This window comes from Betta splendens, chromosome 19 (assembly GCF_900634795.4).
Source record: "Betta splendens chromosome 19, fBetSpl5.4, whole genome shotgun sequence".
Classification (NCBI taxonomy): domain Eukaryota; kingdom Metazoa; phylum Chordata; class Actinopteri; order Anabantiformes; family Osphronemidae; genus Betta; species Betta splendens.
This window is the reverse complement of record NC_040898.2, coordinates 16379429-16385137: the sequence shown is the minus strand read 5'-3', so window position 1 is coordinate 16385137 and position 5709 is coordinate 16379429. Positions and strand designations below refer to the sequence as shown.

The window sequence follows — 5709 nt, the reverse complement described above, 5'->3', positions numbered from 1 at the left end:
CCCCTCCTCCTCCTCCTCCTTTTTCTCCTCCCACTCTCCTCCCTCTGTTTGGAAAGAGCAGACAGGACAGAGGGTTCATGGGAAATATAGTTGTTGGAATGAAACCATCCAGTTTCTAAGACCATTGGGGAGGAAATAATGTCATCCAAGCTAACATTAACAAAGCAATAGTGTTACTCTTAAGGTGAAAAGGGTTGTAGAGTCCAATGTTCTGCTCAGGTTCTAAACTTTAATGAAAAGTTTAGAAAAGCTCATGAGTTTTGCTCCTATAAACAGCCAGGCGAGCTACATGTTAGGTTTAAAGAAGGACCGAGCATTTCACTCATATTTTATTTCCTTGGTGCGACACAGACCTGGATCTGTTCGGTTCCAACACCAGTACTGATGTCAAGTTCAGATTTAACATCAAGTAACAGTGGAAACAATTAGACATAAAAATACTGTATGTGGTTTGCACACAAGACAGCTGAGCTTGGAATTTTGGCAGGTTAAACTCCAGGGGAGCGGTGGGCAACCACAGTGCGGTGCCTGAGCAGCTAGTGTAAAGGGTCTTGCTTAAGGATTGATCTCCCTACTGAGCTTTGTTTAAACCAGAAAACTGGACTCAGGACTAAACCGACCCTCTGCCACTTTTCTGAGATGCTGATTATTGCGAGGACCTATCTCAGGCTGTTGTCACCACATTAGACACTGGCTCAGGCATTCCAGTCTCTATCCAGCAGATGGAGACAAAGCCCAAGAAACAGCTCGACCTGACTTGGATCAGTCAGGATCAGTTGCACAGCATAAGACTTAACACAACAAATATGACAGCAAGACCCTGACAGGACGTTTTGTGTTGCTTTAGTTCATTTTATCGTTAGTTATTTTACATTTAATAATCTATTTGTCATAATTTGCCCTTGTTTGTTATTTTGACCATTTGTATTTCTGTTTTACTGTTATATAATATAAAAAAATGTATGTAACATGTAAAATGTAATAACTTCTTTAAGAGTAATTCGGACTTTTAATTAAATAAGATCTATAAAGTGTCAACGGTTGATTATAGAGCTGGTCAGGGACAGTAGATTTTGTCAGGAAATCAAGTACCCATTGACTTGAATAACTTATTTAGTTAAAACTTTACACAAGGAATCACAAGCAAACAAATCCAGACATGATGCCAGCAGAACCAAAACATGTGGACTCAACTTGACTTTCACAATCAAATCACTTTTCTTTGTCAACTACATTCTTTGTTTGAAGCTTCATTTGTCTGTTGGAAAGAGAGTTCAGAGTTCCAGAGGAGAGTGTAAGTTAAGTGAATCCTGGTGTGACAGCGGTTGTGCCCTTTTTTGGAACCTACAGCAGGCATCTTTTCACAAACATCACAGGTTTTACACATGCTGAAATTAATTAAACATAAAAAGAGAAATTTAAGAAGCTCAGTGAATGTTTGTATGTGATGATCCTAAGAAAAAGAAGATTCTTAATTGGAATGGTATGTCTCCAGAAGCTGACATTGTGTCCTGAAGCAGAGGACAGAGGGGACGTTCCAGACCATCAGAGGATTAAACACAGAGGTTTACACCAGTGTTGGACATCTGGAGCTGCCAGTCAAACCTGAATTCATTAACCTCCCTGTTAATTAATTAAAGACACGTCCGCTTCAATTATGAGCAATTATAGAGCTGGAATCATTTTAATTGACCCAGATCAGAAGTTCTGTTGACGCCACAGAGGACGATGGTTTATGTACATGTTAACAGCCTGCCAGACCAAGCTCCAGTCCTGTTGAACCAGGTCCAGGTTCTGGAGGCAGACACCCCCTTTTACGACTGGGCTTAAAACTTTCCTTTGTGATTAAGCTGATGGTCAGAGCTGTTTTCTTTATCTAAAGGAAGCATAGACATCCCAGTGTCTCCAGTGTTCAGTTACTGGTCCAGCTATCTTGTATTCAGTCACTGGTTTAAACATCCTGTCTGTGTTCTGTTACTGGTCCAACCGTCCTGTTTGTGTTCTGTTACTGGTCCAACCGTCCTGTTTGTGTTCATTACTGGTCCAACCGTCCTGTCTGTGTTCTGTTACTGGTCCAACCGTCCTGTTTGTGTTCATTACTGGTCCAACCGTCCTATCTGTGTTCTGTTACTGGTCCAACCGTCGTGTCTGTGTTTTGTTACTGGTCCAAAGTCATGTCTTTTGTGTCTCATGTGGGATTTGCCTCGAATTGACCGTTGTTGTGATTCGTACTATAGAAATAAGCCTAATTAGTTCATCTATTCTAGGTCTGATATAGTTTGTTGCACTGGCAGTGTTCTATATTGTTTTAATTCAAATTCATCAAAGTAAAACATAAAATGAATATAGTAATGTTACTGCAGATACTGAAATTTTGTGTTTTTGACTCCTTGATGTTTTTACAAAGACCCAGTAGGCTTTCACTGTTACAGTTCAAATCAATCACAATCTTTTGCTGTTTGTTATCTAACTCTTTGTTCATCATCTTTATAAAAGTAAAGTGATGGAGGACAACCATCCTGTATTCCTGACTCTGTGCATAAAGAGGGAATCTGGACCTTTTGTGTGTCTCCTCTTGGTGTCGCTCTTTCCTCGCTTGCTCCTCTCTCTGCTGGGACAGAGGGAATTCCCTCAACTGGGACAACTAGAAATCTCTGTGCAGCACACACACAGAATGTGTTTTTCTGTTTGGAGCTGAAGGTCGACACTTTGTTTCGTCCCATTTTATTTTCATTTTTCTGCTTTTTCGTCTGTGTTTCCTACAGAACCTGCAGCGAGCAGAGTCTTATTAAACCATAAGAAAAATGTGAAATGAGATAAAACAAAATGGAGTCAAACAACGAGGTAAGATAAAATGATGGTGGAGCACATGAGAAAATATAAATAAAACACCAGAGAGGAAACAAATGATTTCAAAGAACTAAGAAAAAACTAAGAAAAAACTAAGTGAATGAGCCAGATGCAATCAGTAAAATTCGATGTGACGAGTCAGATATCATAGCAAACTAAAGGTGATACTCTGAGGCCATGACAGGGACAGAAAATAAATAGTCTAAAAGATAACTTTTATTAAGAGTTCATGTAAAATCCAGATGCTTTATTTTGATGAAACAATGTTTTCAGATCCATTGGATTGTTGGATCGTGTGGGTGTGTGAGACACAGCCAGCCCATCTGACTTTGTGCGGTGACATGTGGAAACCCACCAGTGAGCTGCCATGGACGCAGGGTGATGTTGCTATTTAAATGCAAATGTGTGTGTGTGTGTGTGTGTGTGTGTGTGTGTGTGTGTGTGTGTGTGTGTGTGTGTGTGTGTGTGTGTGTGTGTGTGTGTGTGTGTGTGTGTGTGTCACTGGTCACACACAAAAGGAAATACTTCACTCACAGCAGAGGCGGCTTTACACTTATTTATTCAAAGTAAAAAAGAAATATATTTATTTTTAGTAAAACAAAATAAATAATAAGTTTTAATTGTAGAGAGAAACGAAGCATTGGACAGATCACCTTGTTACACTTTTACTTGTACATTTATTGTTTTAATTATTTATGTTTGACTCAGGTTGACTTTTCATGTGTATTACCTGATTCAAACAAAGTGTTTTAATAAACGGCCTCAGGTGAGACACAGCAGGTGGGATTTGCTGTTAAGGTTGCAGCTATTGAGGAAAAGAAGAGACAAAACAATCAAATAATAAATTTAAAACGAGAATGATGCATCGAGTCCGTGTCGTCCGTGGCCGTGAGCGTGGGAGGATGGATCACCTCCACGGCGGTCGCCTACGTAACCGAGTTTCTGCTCATGTAAATGATATTAAACACGAGCAGCTGCAACTCAGCTCTTGAATAAGACACAACCTAATAAAGCAGTCACTTTGCATGATGTCGATTTACTGGCTTCTTCTTCTTCACGTCTTCATCCTGATACATAGATAAATAAATAAACAAATGCTTTATCTTCATTAATAATGTGAACAAATAACGTTTCAAAACAAATGTGAAAGCGTAGCTATAAAAAACACCTCATTTAACATTATACTGATTATTTTAATGCAGTATTTAAAATATTATTCATATGATATTTATTGATAGCTGTTTTTATTACAGAAATGCTGATGAATTAAATACTGTACACAATCTGTCAATGATAGAATTATTTGACTACACTTTCAGTTTGTTTTGTATTTGTATTTTAAATGTGAAATAAATACACAGAAAATAATATCAATCTACAGTTGAATCAATTGATTGAAACAATCAGCATTTTACGTGACATTGATTCAAATTAAAAAACAAAACAAAAAACATTTCTATACATAACTGATGAAAATGTGTGTGTGTGTGTGTGTGTGTGTGTGTGTGTGTGTGTGTGTGTGTGTGTGTGTGTGTGTGTGTGTGTGTGTGTGTGTGTGTGGAGGGGGGTCATGACTGGACACGCACTCCTCCCCTCCATTTTCTCGCCGGGATTCGTCCTAAAAGACTGAACCCTCATTTGGAGACCAGATCGCTGCGTAACCCCCCCCCCACCCCACCCCTTAGCTAATTTATTTATTGGTTACATTTAATTAGCTGCAGATAACACTGGTTAAGTTATTATTATTATTATTATTATTATTATTATTATTATTATTATTATTATTATTATTATTATTATTATTATTATTATTATTATTATTATTATTATTATTATTATTATTATTATTATTATTATTATTGACATTCAAACAATCCGATGAATATATTTTTAGTACTGTGTTCATAGAATGTCAAGCAGAAAGGACAGCACAATACAGAACAGACATTTGCTCACCTTATCTTCTCCTCTTCATCACTTTCTTTTTTCTGATGTTCTTTTTTTTCCTCCTTAATTCAAAAGTTCCTGGATAATATGCATTCCTTCTCTGCATCCCATTTTATGGCTCATCCCATCCTCTCCATTTTCCTCTTCCTTTTTTCCTTATTTGCTTTTCTTTATCCTGTCATGCTGAAAGTCAAATTTCTCCTTTCTTCCCCTATTAACTGTTTGTTCTTTTGTTTCCAACTTTTCTTAATAATCATCATTCACTCTTTTTTAAGTTTAACTCAGGAGTACCTCCATCCTGTCTCCTCTGCTTCCTCCTAGACTCTTTTTCCTTCCTTCCTCTTGTTTTCAATCTGGACTTGGTCCACCCATCGGAGCCTCCGAGGCCTTCATTCCCAGAAGACGGAAGAAAAACCAGCCTCACTTCTTGCAGAAACGAGAAAAAGATCTGTTAAATTGTGTCACAATTCCGAACGTTTCATCGCAGTGGTGACAGAATTTGGGTCTTGGGTTCTGGGACACAACTGACCTAGACTGGACTCTGCAAATTCTCTAATGAGGCACATCCATCTTCTGATTTCAGAGAAGACTGGGACTGTCATAGGTTCTGATTCTGATTGGTTAATATAAGTTGCACGTTCATGAATCTGTGTTTATCCTTTTAGGCTTTGTAGATGGAAAAGGTTCACACAGGTGAGTTCTGATTCGGAACTGTCCTATCCAGATGTAGAAGAACCACAGGCTTGTTGGTTGTGCTTTGCTTCAGAGACTCATTGATGGAACTTTGGGCTCTGAAAGATGAAAACAGAAACCAAACCAGTCCATAGTTCTGGAGAGAGAGGTGAGGTGGGGGAGGAGTGTGGGGGGTGATTGCCCCAGGCTGTCTGTCTGTCTGTCTCTCTCTCTCTCTTT

The 5709-nt window shown here is 38.6% G+C and overlaps 1 long non-coding RNA gene across 1 annotated transcript; it reads right to left on the bottom strand.

The window, feature by feature from the left end:
• Window positions 1-3391: 3391 nt before the first annotated feature.
• On the bottom strand, window positions 3392-5579 carry LOC121201846 (uncharacterized). The gene is made up of 2 exons (XR_005897003.2): window positions 4807-5579; window positions 3392-3917 (listed from the first exon to the last, which is right to left on the bottom strand). It is a non-coding gene; the product is annotated as an uncharacterized LOC121201846 (long non-coding RNA).
• Between the last annotated feature and the right edge of the window lie 130 nt (window positions 5580-5709).